At 46.6% G+C, this 24,188-nt stretch overlaps 1 pseudogene; it reads right to left on the minus strand.

Moving 5' to 3' along the window:
* The window catches only part of LOC126545994 (uncharacterized), a 132,228-nt pseudogene that overhangs the window by 79,933 nt on the left and 28,107 nt on the right, over positions 1-24,188 (minus strand).

Consider the following 24,188-nt stretch of genomic DNA (forward strand, 5'->3'; position numbering starts at 1 on the left):
GGGTTAGGTTGTCCTGTGTAGGGTGTTCTACATGGTTGTGTGGGAGTGGGATCTCCATAGCACTTGGTCTTGATGGCATCGATGAGGTCTTGTTGGCTGCCTGGGTAGGTGTGTAGTAACCCTGTGTCCTCTTTTGGTTTTGGTGGGGTCCAGGATGGCTTTATTCGCCCTTTATCTGGAACCGCTATGCTTAAGTGTAATTCAGTCGAGTTACATCCATGGCTTCAATATACTGGGTAATGAAATAAACGTCTTAGCTGATGCAAATGATTTAGAGTTCTTCTGCACGGGTAAGTCCAGTGTTGAAAAGGTAGTATCGACAATAGAGGAATTTGGCAGTGTGTCAGGAGCACGAATGAACTCCTTAAAAAGTTTAGGCTTATGGTTTGGCTCATGGTGCTATACACCAGAACAGTTCGCAGGTGTTAAGCGGACCGGTGTGCCGCTAAAGTATCTCGGCGTGCCACTAGACGCATTTAAATTAAGCGCACACTATTGGAAAGAACGGCTTTCGGCCCTGCAAAATTGCGCCCAGACATTCGTTCCACACCGACTTTCTATTTTTGGGAAAGCCGAAGCCTGCAATAAGTTCTTGGCAACAAAAATTTACTATGTATTGCAAGTTATTCATTGTGCTAGGCTCTACATCCAACGGTTTCACCGAATCTTTGCAACCTTCGTATGGTCTTCAACTTTTGAGCCCATGAGGAGAGACAATATTTTCAGGCCTGTTAGTGAAGGTGGGCTGGGTTTAGTACATCTTTATTTGCGGCAAATGGTGTCTCGTTTCTCCATTTTTCGCGATAAATCGCATCCTATATTTCGGTCATTCATGCAAGTCGCACTTGTTAATGCATTACCTGATTTAATTGTTTCTTCCTATTTTTCTTCGCGTTTATGGTTGTGGGGGTTCAAGCAAGAAGTTTACTCGGCGGTTCGTTTCCTGACAGTTCGGTTTTCCACTGAATACTTGTACTCTGTGCCGCGTAAAACATTATACAAAGATTTATTGTCCATGCTATTTCCCCCTCCATTTTACCGATCACTATACATTTAATGGCCAGGTCACGATGTACTAAAGCAAGTTCGTAAAATGTATATATCCCCTTGCTGCAAAACATTCTTTTATAACCTTCATAGTGAAACCATACCAGTAAAAACATGGCTACAGAAAAGGGTATCTTTGTCTCTTCTGTTAACTGTCACCTTTGTGACGTGCCTGAGACGATTGAACACCGTTTTATTAGCTGCACCGAAGCCACACTATTTTGGGATGGCCTCCAACGGACTTTAAAAAAAAGGACTTTGAGACTAAGACTCATACTGTGCGATACCTTCTGCCGACCTCTGATAATAGTGCACATTTCGATATGTTTTTCCTCATCGGAATGCAGTTTGTGGAAAACGCGAATGATGGAGCGAAACGCCGAAACGGTTGTACCTACAAGGGTACATTTCATCCAATTGACACTACATCTAGAACAGGTTTATGATGGACTTGATACACAACCGGACTGGTACCCCATTTTGTTGAGGTGCCTATCCTTATCCTTCTAAAGGGAAACCAACATTTCTACCCATAGTATGAACGATGCCTTTTCCCTGTGTGACTTTCATTGTGCTCTCCGTTCTCCTGACTATGCACAACTGGTGAATATCAGGTTGATTGTTACTGTAATATATACCATGAAAGGAAAAAAAAATTGGCGTGGTGCAGTGGTAAGATACTGGGTTCAGGATCGTGAGGTCGAAGTTCGAATCACCGGACGCAACTTTTTTCTTTTTTTGCACTAACAAATTTACATGGCCCCAAAGAGGTCTTGGTCAATATTTAATTAAAGATTAATGAACTACAGAACGTCGGACTACAGGACGTCACACTACAGACAACAGAACGTCCCAAAATACGACCGACTGAAATTTCCTGTTGTGTTTTTCAACTGGGATGGGTCAACTAACAGAAACGATGGCACAACGGAGCGTTGTCAAATAGTTACTTTTTATTTGCGAACAGTTTATGAAATGGAACTGCCTCATACATATGTGGAAACATAAAAATGTCCGATGGCCGGATTCAAGCAACGGACCTCTAAGCACGGAAGCCCGATACTCTAACCGTTAGACCAAGCACGCTTACCTCAATAAAGGGAATAGATCACGCTAAAGTATTTCCCCCACACAAGAAACGTTTGGAAGCTGCCAGCTTCCTTCTAACCAGCAGGAGTTGCTGTGAAAGATTGTGATAACATAGAACTCAGTTTAAAGGAAACAGTTAAGAAAACCTATATCCTGGTTATGCAGTACAGTTGAAGAAAGGAAAAGATCGCAGCGTTGGACGCAACGTCCGCTCTCTATAGTGTCTAAAGAGTATCTCACTTCTCTCTCACACATACACGCACGCACAAGCCCACACGGTACGCGTCTCCTCTCGTCGTCGAAGCTCCAGCCGACCTCCAAGATGTAAACAAAGCAGGAGCGACGTCCTGCTCTGCGTCATTCGCCGAGGGCAAAGGTTGCCTCCGTCGAGGTGGTGCCGAGGTGGTGCCGCCTCCACTCTCCATTCCAACCAGACGAAGGGTCCATTTCGCTTTCTCTAGGAGAGGCGTCTGGAGGGCGCACGTACGGTTAAAACAAATAGAACAATTCAAAACATATTACACTGCCCCCCAAAAAGGAGGGTGTTCCTTTTCCCCTTCAGTTGCCGAGTTCAACTGTATATAATAGTTGGACCGGCCGACGAAAAAGTTTTACGTCTGGCAGCTGCACTGTGCAGGCTCAAACTTGTCTGTTTCGACGGGTGGAGGGGAGGGGGGGGCACCTCGTAAATAATGGTTCTTTCGCAGAGGAGCCCAGCTTGTTTTTCGTCATGAATTAAGAAAAGATCGCTTTTCATGAGCGGGTTCTCTTTACTGGTGGAGTTAAGCACCGATCGTAGCTGCAGTAAATATTCGTTTCTCCGCCGACGCCAGAAATTGTCTCACATTCTTTGGCAATGATTCCATCTTTGCATCATTTCCTTTGCTGAAGTTGCAGAGGGAATGGTTGGATGACCGCCAGGAAGTGCTAGCAATCTTTTGCCGGTGAGAAAGTGCGAAGGTGCCGACGCAGTTCCTTCCACTGGTGATGAATGCAGAAAGGTCGGGGGGCGTGAATTAATGATGGCCTCAACTTAGCTAAGCATTGTCGCCAACTCTTCAAAGTTCAGATGTGCGTTTCCTAGTACACGCCGAAGATATACTTTGACGCTTTTTACTAAACGCCAAAACCCCAAAAAGCCTTCCCACCATGCTGATTTCTCAAAAATGTACTGCCAATGTATCTGATGCTCCGCACAGTAACTATTACATTCTCCTTTCTTCGTCCAGTTGAATAACTGCAAAAGGTTTTTATACATTTTCTTCAATATTAAAGCGTTGTCAGTGTAGATAACTGCTGATATTTCACGACGCGCAGTAAAACGCCAGAAGGCCAGCAGGAATTTCTCTGCGGAGAGCTCCGATACGAGCTCCAAATGAACAGCACGAGTGGTGGCGCAGGTGAATAACGCTATGTATACCTTTTCTTTATTGCATTTTCTCTTTGTGAAAAAAGGACCAGCAAGTAAATACCAACGACTTCAAAGCAACTACCCGGCGAGGTTCTGTCATTGGGAAGCCGCGCTGTGGGCGCATTAGCTGCTCGTAGTCTCTCTCCTATACAGCCATTCAATTTTCGAATGACTTGTTTTACGACTTGACGTGATCTTGGAATCCAAAAGTTCTCTCTTATTTCGGTGATAGTGTCCTGAATACCACCGTGCATTAGAGTCAGATGACATTCTCTTTCAACGAATTTAATGAATGCGTGCGCAGGGGGCGATAGCACAGGATGCTTGACCCTTTCTTACTCTTTTGTATGCTCTATTCTTCCACCAACATGCAAAAGTCCGTCATTGTCAATGAAGGGACTCAAAGTGTTGATCTCTGACTGTTGAGATACGGCTCTGTTTTCAATCAGGTTTTGCCTTTCAGCTCCGTAAGTGTCCTCTTGGACAGTCTTAATCCAATTAGTCTTTGCCTTATTGAGTTCTTCGTCGCTGAGACCACCATCAAGGATTTAACCTTTCATCTTTCTAAAAAATCCAAAAGGCGCAAGCAGTGACAGGAAGAAGCCTCAACAACTGGCTATAGTTCATTATGTCTATGATAGGTTCTCTCTCCGAAACCGAAGACACCTGCAGCACCGTTCTCTCTTTCCTTTTCTCTTCTTCTACTTCATTCGTTGGCGCTGTCTCTTTCTTTATCGCAAATGGCCATTCTTGGCGGCCTTTGAACAGCCAACGAGGACCGTGCATGCAATCTGCAGGTGTGCATTTCCAAGGCAATGATTCTACTGTTGAGGCACACTGAAGCTCTGAATTTCGCTAACTTTATTTTCCACGAATGGCTTCCATTTGGTAGCGTGGCTCTGAATTCAGTGCAGTGAAATAGTGGAATCTGTCCAGAAAAACACTATCGCAGACAAGCCACTTGCTTACAAACGTAGTTTGTCAGACGTGCTCCTATTACAGCTGCCATTAGCTCCAGCCTAGGCAACGAAAGACGCTTCAATGGTACTACTTTTGAGTTGGCGCAAATTTGTTCGACGTTAAAGCCTTAGGAGCTATGCAAAAGGGGAAGGCAGCTGGGGAGGATCAGGTAACAGCAGATTTGTTGAAGGATGGTGGTCAGATTGTTCTAGAGAAACTGGCCACCCTGTATACGCAATGCCTCATAACCTCGAGCGTACCGGAATCTTGGAAGAACGCTAACATAATCCTAATCCATAAGAAAGGGGACGCCAAAGACTTGAAAAATTATAGACCGATCAGCTTACTGTCCGTTGCCTACAAAGTATTTACTAAGGTAATCGCAAATAGAATCAGGAACACCTTAGACTTCTGTCAGCCAAAGGACCAGGCAGGATTCCGTAAAGGCTACTCAACAATAGACCATATTCACACTATCAATCAAGTGATAGAGAAATGTGCAGAATATAACCAACCCTTATATATAGCTTTCATTGATTACGAGAAAGCGTTTGATTCAGTCGAAACCTCAGCAGTCATGGAGGCATTACGGAATCAGGGTGTAGATGAGCCATATGTAAAAATACTGGAAGATATCTATAGCGGCTCCACAGCCACCGTAGTCCTCCACAAAGAAAGCAACAAAATCCCTATAAAGAAAGGCGTCAGACAGGGAGATACGATATCTCCAATGCTATTCACAGCATGTTTACAGGAGGTATTCAGAGACCTGGAGTGGGAAGAATTGGGGATAAAAGTCGATGGAGAATACCTTAGCAACTTGCGATTCGCTGATGATATTGCCTTGCTTAGTAACTCAGGAGACCAATTGCAATGCATGCTCACTGACCTGGAGAGGCAAAGCAGAAGGGTGGGTCTGAAAATTAATCTGCAGAAAACTAAAGTACTGTTTAACAGTCTCGGAAGAGAACAGCAGTTTACGATAGGTAGAGAAACACTGGAAGTGGTAAGGGAATACATCTATTTAGGGCAGGTAGTGACCACGGATCCGGATCATGAGACTGAAATAACCAGAAGAATAAGAATGGGTTGGGGTGCGTTTGGCAGGCATTCTCAAATCATGAACAGTAGGTTGCCACTATCCCTCAAAAGGAAAGTGTACAACAGCTGTGTGTTACCAGTACTCACATATGGGGCAGAAACCTGGAGGCTTACGAAAAGGGTTCTGCTGAAATTGAGAACGACGCAACGAGCTATGGAAAGAAGAATGATGGGTGTAACGTTAAGGGATAAGAAAAGAGCAGATTGGGTGAGGCAACAAACGCGGGTAAACGACATCTTAGTTGAAATCAAGAAAAAGAAATGGGCATGGGCCGGACATGTAATGAGGAGGGAAGATAACCGATGGTCACTAAGAGCTACGGACTGGATTCCAAGAGAAGGGAAGCGTAGCAGGGGGCGGCAGAGAGTTAGGTGGGCAGATGACATTAAGACGTTTGCAGGGACAACATGGCCACAATTAGTACATGACCGGGGTAGTTGGAGAAGTATGGGAGAGGCCTTTGCCCTGCAGTGGGCGTAACTAGGCTGATGATGATGATGATGATGATGAAAGCTGCAGTGTTATTGCGGTCCTCCGTTCGCAGGTAGGCGCATGCCCCATACCCTTCTGGGCTCGCGTCACAGGACAAGTGCATTTTGAAGCGACCGATCTCATTCTGCTCTGTGATGCATCACTTGAAAGTGAGCCGCTGAAGGTCAAGCAGTTCATCGCACCACATCTTCCACGTTTTCTCCAAGTGATCCAGCAGTGGTGAATCCCAGTCAGCCGCTCTTTCCCACAAACGCTAAAACAATATTTGTTTTTCGGATGACGAACTCACTGACGATTCTAAGAGGGTCAAATATCCTGGCGGATGCTTGCACTACTGTACGCTTGGTGCTGATACTGCATGTTACGACGTTCCAGATGGTTTCTGTAGGATAGGAAAGGAGATAATTTTCTGGTCTCTAGCGCAGACCGAGAACTTTATGTATCCTGTCAGAACATTCTATAATGTCATCGTCCTCCGATAAGCCTCATAGTTCTGCAGAATTCGTGGCCCATTTATGCAACTTTATGCCTGCATCTGCCATAATTGCCTTTGAAAGTGTATATATTTCTGCAGCCTGATTTACTGACGATGCTCCGGACGTTAAATCACCAATATAGAAAGACTCTTTCAAAATGTCAGCAACATGTTTGTACTCATTCTCTTGCTTCTCCAGGTGATAAAGTATTGTCGCATTCACTCTAGGAAAAATGTACCCTTTGGAGTGCCCCTTCTGCCACACAACAATAATCGTCATCTGCCTTGATGCGTTGCCTTTCTTGAAAACGCCGCGCCCGCTACTTTCCTGTCGGGAATTCTATTATGCTGATAACGCGCATACCGTTCGTTACTGGAAAGTACCGGGCTCGCAGCGTTAAAGAAAGGAAACGCATCAAGGCAGATGACGATTATTGTTGTGTGGCAGAAGGGGCACTCCAAAGGGTGTAAACTTTTCTTAGAGTGTGGAGTAGATATGGGCTGGCAGATGGACCAAAGGGTACTCTTGTCATTCGTCATTATTTTCTCTTCCGAAGGGCGTGAGGGTAATATCGTGTTTTTTTTCGTACCAAAGGAGCCTGAGTGTGTTTCTGTCTTTTGGCTGCACAAAAACTTGCATAAATGTCTTCCCTATGTCAGCGGTGAGTGTCACAACATGCAATCGAAAGCAAAGCGAAATTCGAGCTAAATCTGCAATCAGTTGGGGCCCTTTTTCCAGCTGGTCGTTAAATAAAAGCTTTCCTGGCATGCACGCTGAGCAGTCAAAAACAATTCCCAGTTTTGTGCTTGTGGATTCTTCGCGTAATACACCTTCATGAGGCATGTAGTAAACATGACCATTGTCATCCGACTACTGAGGATATACACGCTGAGCATGTCCTTGCTCCAGGTACTCTCGCATAACGGAGTCGTATTTTCTGAGCAATTCTCCGTCGTGCCTAAAACGTGCAGTCAAGCTCTGAAGCCGCCTCTATGCTAAATCTGGTATTGTGAAGTTCACCAAGAGTCTTTCCAAGGCAGAGTTACTTGATATCGGCTTTCAGATGAGGCATTAGTACGCTCAAATTTATAACGCACTGTTTGGTCATTCAGCTGAGTTGCTCTCCTCTTTTATGCCTATAGCGTGCAGTTCCCATAAGTTTTGCAGACGTGAGTCTAAGTGGTCTGGCAAGCATGACTCTGTCCTTATAACGCAAGCGTGAACTGCCACAAAGATTAAACTCGCCGGGTTTAACGGGCCTTGGAAGTTCCACGCAAATGCAGTGTTGATAGCCGCCGAATTCGGAGAATCGTTGCAATGCTGAACCTCATTCTTGACAGATTTTCACATGTCATCATCATCGTCATCAGCAGAAGCAGCCTGTTTTATGTCCACTGCGGGACGAAGGCCTCTCTCTGCGATCTCCAATTACCCCTGTCCTGCGCCAACCAATTGCAACGAGCGCCCACGAATTTCCCAATTTCATCACTCCACCTAGTCTTCTGCCGTCCTCGACTGCGTTTCCCTTCTTTTGGTACTCTCTGCAACCCTAATGATCCAACGGTTGTCTAACCGGCGCATTACATGACTTGCCCAGCTTCATTTTTTTCTCTTGATGGTAATTAGAATATCATCTATACCCGTTTGCTCTCTGATCCAAACCGCTCTCTTTCTGTCTCTTAACGTTATACCTATGAATCTTCGTTCCATCGCTCTTTTCGCGGTCGTTAACTTGTTCGCTAGCTTCTTTGTCAGTCTCCAAGTCTATGCCCCATATGTCAGCACTGGTAAAATGCACTGATTCTACACCTTCCTTTTTCAATGATAATGGTAAGCTTCCAGTCAGGAGCTGAGAATGTCTGCCGTATGCGATCCAACCCATTTTTATTCTTCTATGAATTTCCTTTGCATGATCAGGGTTCCCTGCGATTATTTGACCTAGGTAAACGTACTCCTTCACAGATTCTAGAGGCTGACTGGCGATCTAGAACTCTTGTTCCGTTGCCCGGTTATTCATCATTATCTTTGTTTTCTGCACATTAATCTTCAACCCCACTTTTACACTCTCTCTGTTAAGGTTCTCAATAATTTCTTGTAACTCGTCTGCAGTGTTGGTCAATAGAACAATGTCGTCGGCAAACCGAAGGCTGCTGAGGTATTTGCCGTCGATCCTTACTCCTAAGCCTTCCCGGTTTAATAGCTTGAATACTTCTTCCAAGCACGCAGTGAATAGTATTGGAGAGATGTCTCCTTGTCTGACCCCTTTCTTTATAGGGATGTTCCTACTTGTGTAGAATTAAGGTAGATGTGGAATATCTCTAGATATTTTCCAAGAAATTTCCGTAAGCGGTTGGTACTCCTTGATTACGTACAGCCGCTATGACTGTTGGTATCTCTACGGAATCACACGCCTTTTCGTAATCTCTGAAAGCCATATAGAGAGGCTTATTATACTCTGCGCATTGTTCGATAACCTGATTAATGACATGGATGTGAACCATTGTAGAGTATCCCTTCCTGAAACCTGCCTCTTCACTTGATTGACTAAAGTCCACTGTTGCCGTTATTCTATTGGAGATTATCTGGGGGAATATTTTATATAATAGTGGGAGTAAGGTAATGGGCCTATAATTTTTCAATTATTTAACGTCTCCCTTTTTGTGGATTAGTGTAATGTTTGCATTCTTTCAGTTTTCTTGGACCTCTGCAGTCCATAGATATTTCGTATAGAGCGCCGCCAGTTTTTGAAGAATTATGTCTCCTCCATAAATATTTTATTAAATCCGCTGTTATTCCATCTTCTCCTGCCCCTCTTCTCCGTTTCTTGTCTTGCAAGGCCCTTCTGACCTCGTCGCTAGTTATAGGAGGAGTTTTTGTATCCTGTCCATTGCTGTTTTGAATTAAGTTATCCTGAGTCCTCTCGGTGCTGTGCAGGTTAGTATAGAATTCTTCCGCTGCTTTTACTATACCTTCGAGATTGCTGATGATATTACCCTGCTTATCTTTCAGTGCATGCATCTTGGTTTACTGACACAACTGATTTCAGGCTGCGTCCATTTTTTGCAGCTTCTTCAGTCTTTGTCAGATTATAATTTCGAATATCACTTATTTTCGCCTTGTGTGATCTCTTGAGTTGGCAGCTTTCACTCTTTGTCGTTTCTTTATTAGCTCCTTTGTTACCTTGAAGAGCTTGCCTCCTGCCTCCTTTGGCTTGGAGAACTTGCCTCCTTTGGAGAGCTTGCCTCCCACTTCAATTGCTGCCTCTGAAGCCAGCCTAGTTACGGTTTCATTTATTACTTCTATATTATATTCATCTTTCTGCTCTAAGGCTGCATATTTGTTTGCATGTACCAGCCTGAATTTGTCTGCTTTTACCCTTACTGCCTCTAAGCTGACCTGTTTCTTCTTGACCAATTTTACTCTTTCTCTCTTCAAATTGAGGTGAATCCTAGTCCTCAGTAATCTAAGATCACTGCACTTTACCCTTCCTATCATTTCTACACCCTGCACTATGCTGGGATCGGCAGAAAGTATGAAATCAATTTCATTTCTTGTTTCACCATTGGGGCTTTTCCAGGTCCACTTTCTCTTGCTAACCTTCCTGAAAAAGGTATTCATTATCCGAAGATTATTCCTTTCTGCGAACTCTACCAGCATCCATATCCAGCTTTTCTGGACACGTACCAACTAGCGCCCCAAGCGGCCCCGGCACGAAGCTAGCGCGTTTTCAATGGAACGAGCGGGTTTTTCGCGAATAACAAAAGCTGCAGGTCGATTATCAAAAAACGCAGGTGACAGACGTGTTCTGGAAGACAATCCACACGAGCCAAATGCAGTGATCACTCTATGGCACGTAAAAATTTTGTTCCCACAGCACTTAAAGCTTTAGCAATGGAAGCCTATGGAAACGACGAAAATTTGTGCTCGATTTTTGAGGCAAGAACGATGACTGTAATAAAACTATCCCGTCTATCGTAATACGCAGTGCAGCGTATGTAGTCCGGAGACTCAGCTTTCGATTGATGCCTCTCTCGACTCTCCACATATGGCGTAAGACTGTTCCCGAAAGCGATTTTTGTAACACTGTCGTGAAAATTGCCGTGGTATCTATAAAAACATAAGCGTACCCCTTGGCGAAGCCTCGGTAGCCGTGGCCGAGTGGCAGAATAGCGAGCACCTTTCGTCCCGCATCACGGGCGGCCGTGGTTCGATTCCCCCTTCGCAGCGTTTTTTTTTTTTAAGCAGCATAGGACCTAGTTTTGTAGTCTCTCACTAGATGGCAGAATCACAAAACCCAAGATTTGCTTTCGGTTTTGGTTTTTCAGCAGCGCATTTTTTGAAAGCCGCATAGGGCTTATAGTCTCCTATCAAATGGCATAAACACAAAACTCAAGAATTGCTTTCGGTTCTGGTTTTCCAGTGGTGCTCTTGAAATATTATGCTTTCTGTTTTTCCTTCAGAAAACGTAGCAGTATCGTGTTCATTTGTTAAGTCATCGCTTTTATGAATGTTTTATTCATTGGACAACATAACTAGAAGCTTGCGCATGGCTTTGTGTTATGAAAAAAAAAAAAAAAAAACTTTCGTGCTTGTAGCGTGGGACCTGCAAGAACAAGATGGCTATTCTTATTGCATTCTTCTGGAAGGTCCGTTTTCTTCGACTTTCGGCTGTCCTTAATGGCACACACTCCGAGCGAATGACGTCCAACTGTGCCACAATGTTATCCGGTGGCCAGTGCCATTCCTATGCAACATTCGTGTGAAACAAAGGGTCTGCTAGGCTGAGTCGCTGCCCGAACGTTAATTATTTCTAAATATTCATCCAAATAAGAAATGTACCAACTAGGAGATGTGCACCGTCTGGATTAGTAGCTACTGTTAATGTGTTCCCTACAGCCAAGTGGTATCAATCCGTAGGTGTGGCCGTAAAAAACCATTTGAATAAATGTCCTTCGTTCGGTGCATTTTCTTTTAATGCGCAGCATTCTTTGTCGAGTACCCCAGCAATTTGGTAGCAAGATCGTGCAATATCGTACCTGTAACGCCAAAAGCTTGACGCATTTCCCATATAAATATATAGGTCTTCATAAAAAGGGTTGGGGTGACCAACTTGAAATTGGAAGTGGCATCAGCATAAATTTGGGCCAAGGTGAATTTAGCAGTGATATGGGAGTGGCCCTACCTAAATTTGGGGTGAAATGGTAGTGAGCCAAGCTGAATTTGAGGCTGATATGGGGGTGGCCCAACCTAAATTTGAGGTGATATAGGGGTGGGTAAGCCTAAGAGTAAAGTTTCGTTCGTTCTCTGTCCTCGCTTCACCGTTGGAACTTGAAGCTTCTCGGACGATGATCGGCAGTTGTTGATCAAACGCAGGCAGGAAACGATGAGATCAGATGTACAAGAAATATTTATACGTAAACTTTTCTATATACATGGCAGGTAAAACAAATGCATTACAAATTTGAACAATTGAAAAACAAAGTCTCACTCTTCGACTGTCTTAATGACTGTTAGAGCCCAGACTCGTTTTAACGTACGTAGTACGGAGGCTCACTGATCTATCAGCAATCCTGATTTCAGCCAAGTCTGAGGGACAGCATGTCGTCCCGATTTTTATAGTCCAAATATACAAAGAAAAAAAAGGCGGTAGGGCCGTTGGCCCGTCCCACAGGTTCAGTTGCCAATCAGAGTCAACCGTTTGTTAAGCCACAACCCACAGGGATGGGCTTACTCTTAAAAATAAACATATTGGAAAACAAAGCTCTTTACCTTCTTCGCCAAAACTCCGTTGCCCTCTCATTTCTCCGTAGTTAGTGACGGGCTCAGCAAAACACGCCAGGCCCGAACAAGTTATCGCTAGACCGTTTCAAATCCCAACGGCGTCTAGGCCGCAAATGTCTCGGACGCAGGGGCATGTTATTGTCTACAAGGCAAAGTTCTCCGAGTGCGTGTTTCCAAGACGCCGTCGTCCGAATGCACTCTTTACGCGTGCACCGCATTCCTACAGCGTGCACTGTAAGCTGGCCTTCGACACCACACAGGCAGTCGCACCCAACAACAAGGCTGGCGATTGCGTTCCGGACGCGTAGAAGATTAGGTCCATGCTCACTGCATGCGGCACGGGGTCAGAGTTGCTAAGTCCTTCTTAACCTCGGCGGCGCCTCCAATTAGTCAGGCACTCGGGCGCCAGACCCACAATACCTTGTACAGCGGTGCCTTTCAAGGCTGGTCTGTGTGACCGTCGGCGGACTGCCAACACCGTGCGCACAATACCGACTTCGCGGAATCGGCACTCGCCCTCCGGGCGCCTGCCGCGACGCGTCACCCAACGCCGCGCGGTGCCTGTGACCCCACATAACACAGCAACTGTCGCCCCGCTGACATGGGGGGAAGTGAACCCCCTCTCCATACACCAAGCACGCGGCTGATTCGTGACACTTAAGGACACGAACAATCAGAGCGACCTTACACGTCCCTCCTAAAGAGTATACTGGGCTCACAATGTGCCCAGCTATACTACAAGAGCCAAAGGGCGCTGTATCGTAGAATTTAAGCTCTGAGGGTTCCGTCAAAGAAAATTGACATACGCTGCCCAACACCGGTGCTGCGGAGTCCGTAAGGAACAGGAAAATGAACTGAAAGGACCATGAAAAAAAAACAATTTTCTCACAGCGATAAAAGAAAAGGGCGAAAGCTCAACACATTCATGACAGTGAGCATGCAAAAGAAACACTCATGTATGTACAGGAACACTTCAACGCACTGCACGGCACAACAGCAGCAAAGTAACATGCGCAGGTTATATACATAGTATGTCCACAGTCTTATAACCCTCACACACATGGACGACAACAGCCACAGAAAGTTCCACCAAGGCTGAACTGTCCCACGCACACATCCTTCGGGTGAACGGGAACATTCACGCCTGTCCCAGCTGGCATGGCTGTTTCTGTCTATCCTTTCTTTTCTGCTCTTTACTCGATTGGCTCCCATGAACGATTCGAGAGCCTTGACAATGCATCAGCATTGGCGTTACATGTTCCTTTCCGGTGACGCACCGTTACATTGTAGCGCTGTAGTGAAAGCGCCCATCTTGCTAACTTGGCCCCCTGCGGGGTGCTGGTTGTCAAATATGACAATGGGTTATGATCAGAGACAACATTCACCACTGCTCCGAAAAGCCAGTAGTCAAATTTCTTGAGTGCCCAAATAATAGCAAAGGCTTCTCTCTTCATAGTCGACCAGCGCGCCTGTGTCGGGTTAAAGCGATGGCTAGCAAAAGCGATCGGCTTTTCTTTTCCGTCCGCTGACATTTGAGCTAAACAGGCACCGGCCGCCGTCGCCGACGCATCAGTGAATAGCCAGTACGGCTGATGAGGCTCAGGGGTGTGCATGGCGACAGCCTGACAGAGAGCTAATTTCAGACTTTCGAACGCGGACTGCGCTTCTTCCGACCATGGAATTGAATTAGGAACCCCTCGCCTTGTCAAAGCTGTAAGCGGGCTAGCCACGTCGGCGTAGTTTGAGACATAGTCCCGATAATATCCGCAAAGCCCCAACAGACTTCGCAACTCCTTCTTTGTGGTGGCACAAGGCCTTCTATGGCAGCTATATTCTCAGGGTCTGGTGCATGAGTTCCAGAGCCAACTATGTGTCCCAAATAGCGGATATGAGTTTGCGCTTCCTGGCATTTTTCAGAGCTGGCTTTCAGCCCAGCATCATTTAGCAGTTTAAGCACTATGTCTACATGCTGCAGGTGTTCTTTCCAGGTATTTGAAAAGATTGCAATGTCATCTAGGTATGCTGACGCATAAGCTTGGTGCGCAGCCAGCAATGAATTAACCATCCGTTGAAAGGTAGCCGCAGAGGTTTTCAGCCCAAATGGCATTACCTTCCATGCGTAGTGCCCATCATGTGTCACGAATGCCGTGAGATGTTCGCTTTGGGGTTCCATCGGTACCTGCCAGTATCCTCTCCTCAGATCAACGACTGTTATAAAATTCGAGTGACCAACTCTGAAGATCAGCTCCCGTGGATTGGTCATGGGAAAGGCATCTACCCTGGTCACGGCATTAAGTGTTCTATAATCGATGCACATGCGCACTGACCCGTCTTTCTTACCAACACACACAACCGGGTGTGCAAATTCGCTCTCCACCGGATATATCAGGCCCAACTCAAGAAGCTCTTTCACTTGCCTACTAACCTCTTTCTTTAATAGTTCAGGGACTCTGTAAGGAAACGTCCTCTTTGGTTTACATCCTTCCTCCAGTTCGATGCGGTGCCGCCTTACTTGTGCCCTCCCAGGCTTTCCGTCAAAGACGCAGCGATGTTTCTCAAATACCGCCTCGATTTCCGTGCGCGCATCTGAACCCAAATGAGCTAGCTTGTCTTCAGTTATTGGGTGCTCGCTCACTGAAGTGCATAGAGCTTGCGGCGCGTATTCCACCTCACCAAATTCTCCGTCTTCCTCGAACACTACCCCCACATGACTCACTCTAGCGTAGTACGGCCTGAGTCGGTTAGCGTGCACTACCGAAGTCTTTCTGTCATTTATTTGCAAGCGATACGAGTGTTCTCTCTCTCTCCCAATAACTGTGAAAGGACCCAACCACCTGGCAGCCATCTTGGTTGCCCGATCTGTGTCAAAGAGGAGTACTTGGTCCCCGACCTTAAATTCTTTAGTCCGTGCCCTCCTATTGTAAACTTCAGCATATTTGCTCTGGCGCTCGGTGCTTGTCAACTCAGCTACGCTCGCGGCTAGTTCTAGTTGCTCCCGCAGCTGCTGCAAATACTTGGCAGGTTTCTCTCTCAGAGTTGAGGGCACCGCGATCTCACCCGTCCAAGTTTGCTGCAATATTGATAGGGGCCCATTTGGGTTTCTACCGTACAATAGCCTGAACGGCGCCACCCCGGTGGTATCATGCGGCACTTCGCGATAAGCCCACAGAACAAATGGGATGAGCTTGTCCCAGTTTCTTCGGTCCCGCTCCATTACATGATACAACATATTTTTGAGGACTCTGTTCCATCTCTCGACCACTCCATTGCTCTCAGGGTGTTCAGCAGTGGAGAACCTGGGTGAGCAACCCAGTTTTTCCAACATTAGCTGTGTCAGTTGAGCTTTAAAGTTCGTGCCTTGGTCTGAACAGATCGTTTCCGGCACTCCAGTACGGCTGAAAATCTCCAGTAAAGCCTCGCATGTGGCCCTCGCTGTCAGGGATCGGAGCGGCACTACCTCAGGCCATCTCGTGCAAAGATCGACAAGACACAAAGCATATTTGTGGCCCCTCGCAGATGGCACCTCAATAGGCCCAATGATGTCCACATTGACCACCTGAAATGGATGCTCCGGTCGTGTAAGCGGCGTGATGGGGACTTTATCGCTGTGACGGCTATCTGAGCGTGTTTGACACTGGTGGCACGTCTGACAATGCCCAGCGATTTCCTTCTCCATTCCTGGCCAGAAGAAACTGTACTTTATCCGGAGCTTTGTCTTTTTCGGCCCTAAGTGTCCACCCCACAATGACTCATGCGCGAGCTGCAATACCTCATTGCGCTTTTCTTCTGGTAGGACCAGTTGTCTGACCTTGACTCCCGCTAAGGAATCCCAATGGTACAAAAGTCTATCTGACACGAACAGGCCAGCTTTACCGTTTCTCGCATCATTCCAGGCCTTTTTGAGGCTTTCATCGGCAAGCTGAGCAGCTCGAAATTTCTCCCGCTGACTGGGCACCCTAGTGACATCTTGTATGAAACTATTCTCTTGCAATACAGGGATGTTGTCTGTCGTTTCTTCACAACTTAGGCCGCAGTCTGGCTCAGTGTTATCGACTATTTCGACTGATCGAACTCCAACGGAATTGGCTACCCGCGGAATACTTTCTCGTCCAAACTCTTTTTCCTGCGCCTGTAGTAGCTCCCAATCTTCCTTTGACAACAGGCAATCAACCCCCTTTGCAAGTTCGTCTGTAACCGCGCACACCAGATCGATCCTCTGCGGTTGTATCACAGCCCCCGGGCGATGCATGCCTACGGGCAGCGTAGCTAGGTTAGCTCGAATGGTCTTTCCGAATGCCGACTCGAGCCTTACTGTTCCCGATGGCTCCTGTAAAACGACGGGCAACATGCTTTTACGGACGACCGTTATCTCACTACCTGTGTCCAATACAGCTTCCGTTGCTATATCCCCGCACATGATAGGGATTAGGTCCAGCTTTGACCTCCCTGAGCTAGCATGTTGAGCTAAGATTTCTACTCTAGCGCTAAGCACCCTTTCTTGCTGTGGTAGAGGTTCTTCAGTTACAACAGCAACCTTCTGTACCCTTTGTTTTTGCACAGTCGGTGCCTTCCCCTGTTGTTCTTTATTTGAAGCTTTCGGGCAGTCTCTGGCTAGGTGTCCCTGTATATGACACACGTGGCATCTTAAATTTGTCCTCTGCGGGCTAGCTAGTTTTGCTTGCTGCGTCAATGAGGCTGTTGCGGCTGGCTTAGTTGCTCGTCCTTTCCCTTTAGCTTGTTCGAAAGTCTCCAGCACTTTCGCCACCTCCACTGGCTTAAACCACTCTTCGCCCTCCCGCAAAAGAACATATTCAAGGGCTTCTGAGCTTAGACTGGCTTTCATACGGTCAGCGACCATAAGCTCCGTCATAGCTTCTTTTGTGTTTGCATCGCGAGATTGAAGGTAATATGCCAAATAAGTTCTAGCACGGGACGCGAACTGAGCTCAAGTTTCCTCCTTTCGTTTCGATGCCTTTTCAAACATCTCCAAGTATTTAGCTGGCGTGAGCTTAAGTTCATCTAATACCGCCTTCTTTACAGTCTCATAATCTGTACATTCCTCGTCATTGAGGCCACGCAACAGATAACGAACCCGCTCAGCCAGCGCAGGCATGATCAAATGTACACGGCTATGTGCTGGTACTTGAAAAGATGCAAACAACTTTTCGACCTCATCAAACCATATCGGAACGTCAGCGTCACAGGGCAACCGGTATGCCTTAAGCACTTTAGCACATTGTGCTATTCCATCCGTGATGGCACCGCGCCGATCGCTTCCTTCCGACACCGAAGGCGGCCTGCTCGACTGCTCGAGCTCCACTCTCCGTAGAGCAATGCGCTCGCACTCTAGCTGTAGGCGCGCCTTTTCCAGCTCGAGCTCCAGGCGTCTCACAGCCATGGCTTCTGGATCCGTCGTGCTCGGAGCCTGCGCAGCGCCTTGCGCCTCACTATCCATTTCAGTATCCGACGTCTCAGACTCGGTCTCTCCGACGCGTTGCAGCTCCTGCCGTCTCTGACCCTCTGTTTGTTCAGATGCAGTATCAATGTTTACGTTAGCCTCAATCGCATTTGCTGTTCTGCGCGTGAACACCATTAACCTCACTGAACAACAGCCATGCCAACCCAGACAAAACGCAAGGAATCCCGCTCACCCGTTGCTGCTGGGGGCGCCACCTGACGTCCTCGTCCAGATGAATTGCAAACCTTGCGGAAATTGGCTGGTGGTCCTCTGATGCCTTGCGCCTGGCTCGCTGCTCGTTGCTCGTTGTGGGGCTTGCCGATCCTGTCGTGCTGCGCCCGTAAAGTTTCGTTCGTTCTCTGTCCTCGCTTCACCGTTGGAACTTGAAGCTTCTCGGACGATGATCGGCAGTTGTTGATCAAACGCAGGCAGGAAACGATGAGATCAGATGTACAAGAAATATTTATACGTAAACTTCTCTATATACATGGCAGGTAAAACAAATGCATTACAAATTTGAACAATTGAAAAACAAAGCCTCACTCTTCGACTGTCTTAATGACTGTTAGAGCCCAGACTCGTTTTAACGTATGTAGTACGGAGGCTCACTGATCTATCAGCAATCCTGATTTCAGCCAAGTCTGATGGACAGCATGTCGTCCCGATTTTTATAGCCCAAATATACAAAGAAAAAAAAGGCGGTAGGGCCGTTGGCCCGTCCCACAGGTTCAGTTGCCAATCAGAGTCAACCGTTTGTTAAGCCACAACCCACAGGGAAGGGCTTACTCTTAAAAATAAACATATTGGAAAACAAAGCTCTTTACCTTCTTCGCCAAAAGTCCGTTGCCCTCTCATTTCTCCGTAGTTAGTGACGGGCTCAGCAAAACACGCCAGGCCCGAACAAATTATCGCTAGACCGTTTCAAATCCCAACGGCGTCTGGGCCGCAAATGTCTCGGACGCAGGGGCATGTTATTGTCTACAAGACAAAGTTCTCCGAGTGCGTGTTTCCAAGACGCCGTCGTCCGAATGCACTCTTTACGCGTGCACCGCATTCCTACAGCGTGCACTGTAAGCTGGCCTTCGACACCACACAGGCAGTCGCACCCAACAACAAGGCTGGCGATTGCGTTCCGGACGCGTAGAAGATTAGGTCCATGCTCACTGCATGCGGCACGGGGTCAGAGTTGCTAAGTCCTTCTTAACCTCGGCGGCGCCTCCAATTAGTCAGGCACTCGGGCGCCAGACCCACAATACCTTGTACAGCGGTCCCTTTCAAGGCTGGTCTGTGTGACCGTCGGCGGACTGCCAACACCGTGCGCACAATACCGACTTCGCGGAATCGGCACTCGCCCTCCGGGCGCCTGCCGCGACGCGTCACCCAACGCCGCGCGGTGCCTGTGACCCCACATAACACAGCAACTGTCGCCCCGCTGACATGGGGGGAAGTGAACCCCCTCTCCATACACCAAGCACGCGGCTGATTCGTGACACTTAAGGACACGAACAATCAGAGCGACCTTACACTAAGTTTGGGGGAATATGGGGGTGGGCCAGCCTGGATTTGGGGATGATATGGGGGTGGGAGAATCTAAATTTGGGGGTGATATGGGGGGTGGGCCACCCTAACCATGGGCGTGATATGGGGCTGGGCCAAGCTGAATCGAGGGGGGGGGGGGTAGGGGGGCTAACCCAAATTTGGGAGTGATTTGCGGTGGGCCATCCTAAATTTGAGGTGATAGACGGGTGGGCCAGGCTAAGTTTGGGGCTGATATGGGGGTGGGCCAACCTGGATTTGAGGATGATATGGGGGTGGGCCAACCTAAATTTGAAGGGGGTGATGTTTGGCTGGGCCAAGCTGAATTGGGGGGGGGGAGGTGATGGGTGGACTAACCTATATTGGGGTATGATTTGCGGTGGGCCATCCTAAATTTGAGGTGATCGAGGGATGGGCCAGCATTAGTTTGGGGCTGATATGGGGGTGGGTCAACCTCGATTTGCAGGTGGTGTTGGAGTGGGCCAATGTAAATTCGGCGGTGTTGTGGAGGCGGGCCAATCTGTATTTGGGGGTGATATGGGGTTGGTCCTACCTAAATGTGGGGGCAATCTCGGGGTCGGTCAATCTGAACTTGGGGGCGATATGGGGGTGGGCCAACCTAAATTTTGGGGTGCTTCGACTGGAATTTTGGGGGACGATTTATGGAAATTCGTGGGTGGACCAACTTGAAAATTAGGGGTGGCCCAATTGAAATTGGGGATGGGCCAACTCCAAGTTTAAGGCTGGGCGAAAAAAAATCGGGCGTGGCCGACTTAAAATTGGGGGCTGGGCCAATTTTAATTTGAGGGTGTGCCAACTTGAAATTTGGGGGTGGGCCTATCTAATGTTTGGGGGTGGGCCAATCGAAATTTGGGGGGCCTGTTTACGAATAGTTAGACAACACCAGTGGTGTTTCTGCATCTTTTTCATCATCGCAAAGTATGTATATTAATAATTGTTACCTGATACTCCTCAAGGTGAGCTACCACTCGAGCCTTCCCAGCCCACTGGGCTGATAATGTCACAGAAGTACTCTCATCGTGACAACTGCGACGTTCAATGCGGAGATCCCATGAGCAAATCGCAGACTGAGCTGACCATTTTCACACCAATGTCATTGCTAACACTACTCGCTCGTGCTAGAGGCAACACAAGCTGACAACTATCATAATTCAACTTTCACTCGCACGCTAGTCGACACGCTCTCAGCGCACTATTTCGCCAATCATTGGATAGAGCCTTGCTGGATGTTTTACTGTCATGTTGCGTCGTTTTTCACGTAGGCCGTCTCCCGAAAAGAGAATAGATTTTTGAGACTGACGAGGCAAGCTAGTGTATAACTCATACGAAGCAAATGTATAAACGGTTATAGTAATTTTTCAAAAATGAATATAAGTAAATAAGATTTCAGATGGTATTGTTTCGACCGGGCATGACAACGAGTTTTTCCCGCCTGTCACAGAGCTTTGACCGAAAACCTAATCATTTTGTTCAAACGTGTTGCCCAATACTACATGTGCTAAATGTAGAAAAGTGCGGTGCGTGGTCACAGCTTCAAAGCCAGTCTATTTTGTGTACGGTTGTTGATATTGTAGTAATGTGGAGTTTTCTTCTTTATAAGAGCACAAAAAGAAAAATATAACAGATGGTAGCTAAGCGCAAAGTAAATTGGAAGATCTGAAACCAGCAATTATTTTTAATTTGTGGATTGGTCTTCTCCGCCGGTAGATCGCTGTCGCATTACTTAAAAGAATTTTGTTTGTGTGCAACTGCAGCAAAAACGAAAATACTACCATTTCATTGCCAGGACCTTTATGCCCTCCACACACACAAGAAGGACACCAGATAATTGGCAATATCAGTTTATAAACTGACATTGTTTTGCTAATTTCAGTGTAGCGTGGTGCCTGCGGACGGAGTATTTTCTTAGTATCAGTCCAGTGTTAGCAGTGAGAAGCAGTTCGGTCTACCATTCCCATGAGGGCATACTAGCCATTGTAGCGCTTTACTGTAGGACAAATTAAGTGCTAAAAACTTGGTGTGCCTTGTCGTTTCCGCAGGTCGTCCATCCATTCTGTTATGGTGACGATCAACATTGTGTCCGTCAGGCCTCCTCCTCATTTTTAGCTTCACCATCGCGAGAGCGGACAGAGAAAGGAAGCTTTCTTCACAATCAGCCCCAGCGGGATTTCACCACTCGTAACTGCTGCAATTTGCATTCAGTGACTGGGCATGCTAAGCACATCCTTATTTCCACAATGACTAGAGTACGCAGAAAAAGTAGAGCTTTGGTCGCTATCACTACCACGAACCCATGTCAATGCAGATATAAGTACGTGCAGGGGCTGAGTATGCTAACCTCTCCGCTACCACCTGCTTCCACCACCTTAGATTTTCCAGGCATACCTGCTTCTTGTTTTCATCGCAGACGCATGCAGGACAAACGCGGATAACTAAAAAATCTCAGTGCCCTTCCACTCTGTGAAGAAACATGACCTGCAAAGCTGTGTATGTGGGTCCCTTAATGGTGAACTGCACCTCCACCGTATGTCGGCCCCGCATTGCACTGTTTTCGGGATCGGCCCACGTATGGGGAGTGCTTAACGCCTGCTTCACCTCCGCCGCGGGTCTCCCCGGCATGGCGTTACATTCGGGATCCGCCCACATATGGGGAGCGCTGAACGCATGCTTCACCACCACTGCGGGCCGGGCCGGTATTACGCTACCTTCAGGATGTGGCTCTACACGCGTACGCGATAGTGGAGAAAGTAGCCCTTAAGAGGAAGCTTTAGCTCTGGTGGTCCTATCTAAGTAAATGTAAAAGGAGAATTCGTTTTTCTCGACACCCACTGCATCTAATTTGACAAGGTTTGTTGCATTTAAAACAAGAACTTAAAATCTAGTGTCTGTTGGTTTCGAATTCTTGAATTAGGTCATCATTTGTTTATTCAAAATTGTCCAAAATTGCAAATTTTAAGAAAACGAAACCATCAAGTTTACAACTCTCTTCCGGCAAAGAAAACTGATATCAAAATTATGTACATTGCATCTAACAGCACATCTAAAGCAGACAAAATTGATATATTACGCATGAATCTTAAAAAATTTAGTAATATGGAAATACAGCTTTTCCACAACCCTTGTTCACAACGTAACGACTTCACGTAAGATATAAATCGGCATATTGGAATTGTCTAATGGATGCTGTTTACAGAACCGCGATATCAGTTCTTGATCTGGAGTTAATAATTTGTAAACTTCGGGCTCGTGTACTTTTCGCACTTTCGAATTGTTGAATATCTTTTACCAAAATTCAGGCCCTAAATAGAAATTCCGCTTCCGATAGTCACTAGAATTTACCTTTCTCTCCAGAATCCAACAAATTTCATTAAAATCGGTCCAGGGGTTATCTAAGAAAAGCGTTTCGGCGTTTCACATCTATTTGAATAGGCCGAGTCGGAGTAGGGCCCGTGTTAAAGCTTCCTCTTAACGACTGCGCTGTAAAAAAAAAAGAATAAAAGAATAAAAGAAAACAAAAACGCTGCATCCATCAATATCGCTGGCTCAGATTTCGTCATGATGGCACCGTCCCCATCGGCACGGCTCCGTGAGCAGCTACCAAGCTGTTCACTTTCGTTATCTTCCTTCCCTCGGCGGCCGCGCATTGTCTTGATGCCAGCGGCGCGCTAAATCTGCACCATCATTCCGTCATGAATCGCTTCTGCGACCAAGCAAGCTTTCGGCGGCACACGTACACTGCCGCATTGACACCAAAACTTTAAACTGCTTGCTTTCGAGAAAACAGCATGAATAAAAATGGAAGGCGACTATAAGGCCACGTGGAATATGTTCGCGGGGCCATACTATTGATGACAGCATCCCGAAAGGCTAGATGTGGTCAGGTTGGCTTTACAGGTTTGGAAGGAATGACTGACGGTCTAGCTGCTTCATTATCACATAAACAGCGCTTGAAGTTGTTAGCGCAGTTTGTGTGTGGTTCCTCCTTTGTGTCCCGTCGTGAACTGCTGTTCTTTCTGTGGCTTTACAGATGTTCCTTTTCTGCGTCAGTTACGCCTTCCAAGAATGTTTACTTGGAAAATTTTTGTTTGCATGGCTCTTACAGAAGCATGTTTGGTCGAAAGTTTTTCGATTGGCTGCATAATCTCGAGGACGGGCTCCAAACTTCTCATTTTCTTTAGCCACGTAAGAACCATTACTGAAAATTTAATTAACGCAGCTTTGTTAATTACGCAAACAACTTCTCAACTTACTCCGCATCTAGAGATTACCAATCTGAACACTCGAATGATAAAATGATGTTAACATTGTTTGTATCATTTCAATAGTTTTGTTTCGTGCAGTTAAAAGCAGCCGGCATATTGATGGTGTTGTAGACTTCTTATAAAGTAAGTGTGAAAGCTTGGACAGGTTATCTTGGCACTAATCAACTTCATGAGCTTAAGCACATGTGCCCAACCTTGCACGACTGCCTTTACAACCGATTCTTATATATTATACAAGAAGCACCTCAGCGCTACGGTACATCCCACAAGGCGTGCGAGAACATTGTGTGCGCTCCCGATTAAGTGCCTGAGCGTTGGTGGCATCAGGCTCGCTTTCCTGGCATCATAAGGAATAAAAACTGCTGCCTGGAGGAAAGCATTGGGTACATTTTCAGTACTTTGTAACATATGGATCGCACGGATGTGCACGTTACAACGAAAAGTAGTGAAATATTAAGATGAGGCTTTCGCTGGATGTATTTTAGCTGTCTAATGATAAGATCTAAAGAAAAAATACTGTGATTTTGTGACAAATAATGCTGACATGAAATAT

The sequence above is a fragment of the Dermacentor andersoni genome, chromosome 1 (genome assembly GCF_023375885.2).
Source record: "Dermacentor andersoni chromosome 1, qqDerAnde1_hic_scaffold, whole genome shotgun sequence".
In the NCBI taxonomy this organism is placed as follows: Eukaryota; Metazoa; Arthropoda; class Arachnida; order Ixodida; family Ixodidae; genus Dermacentor; species Dermacentor andersoni.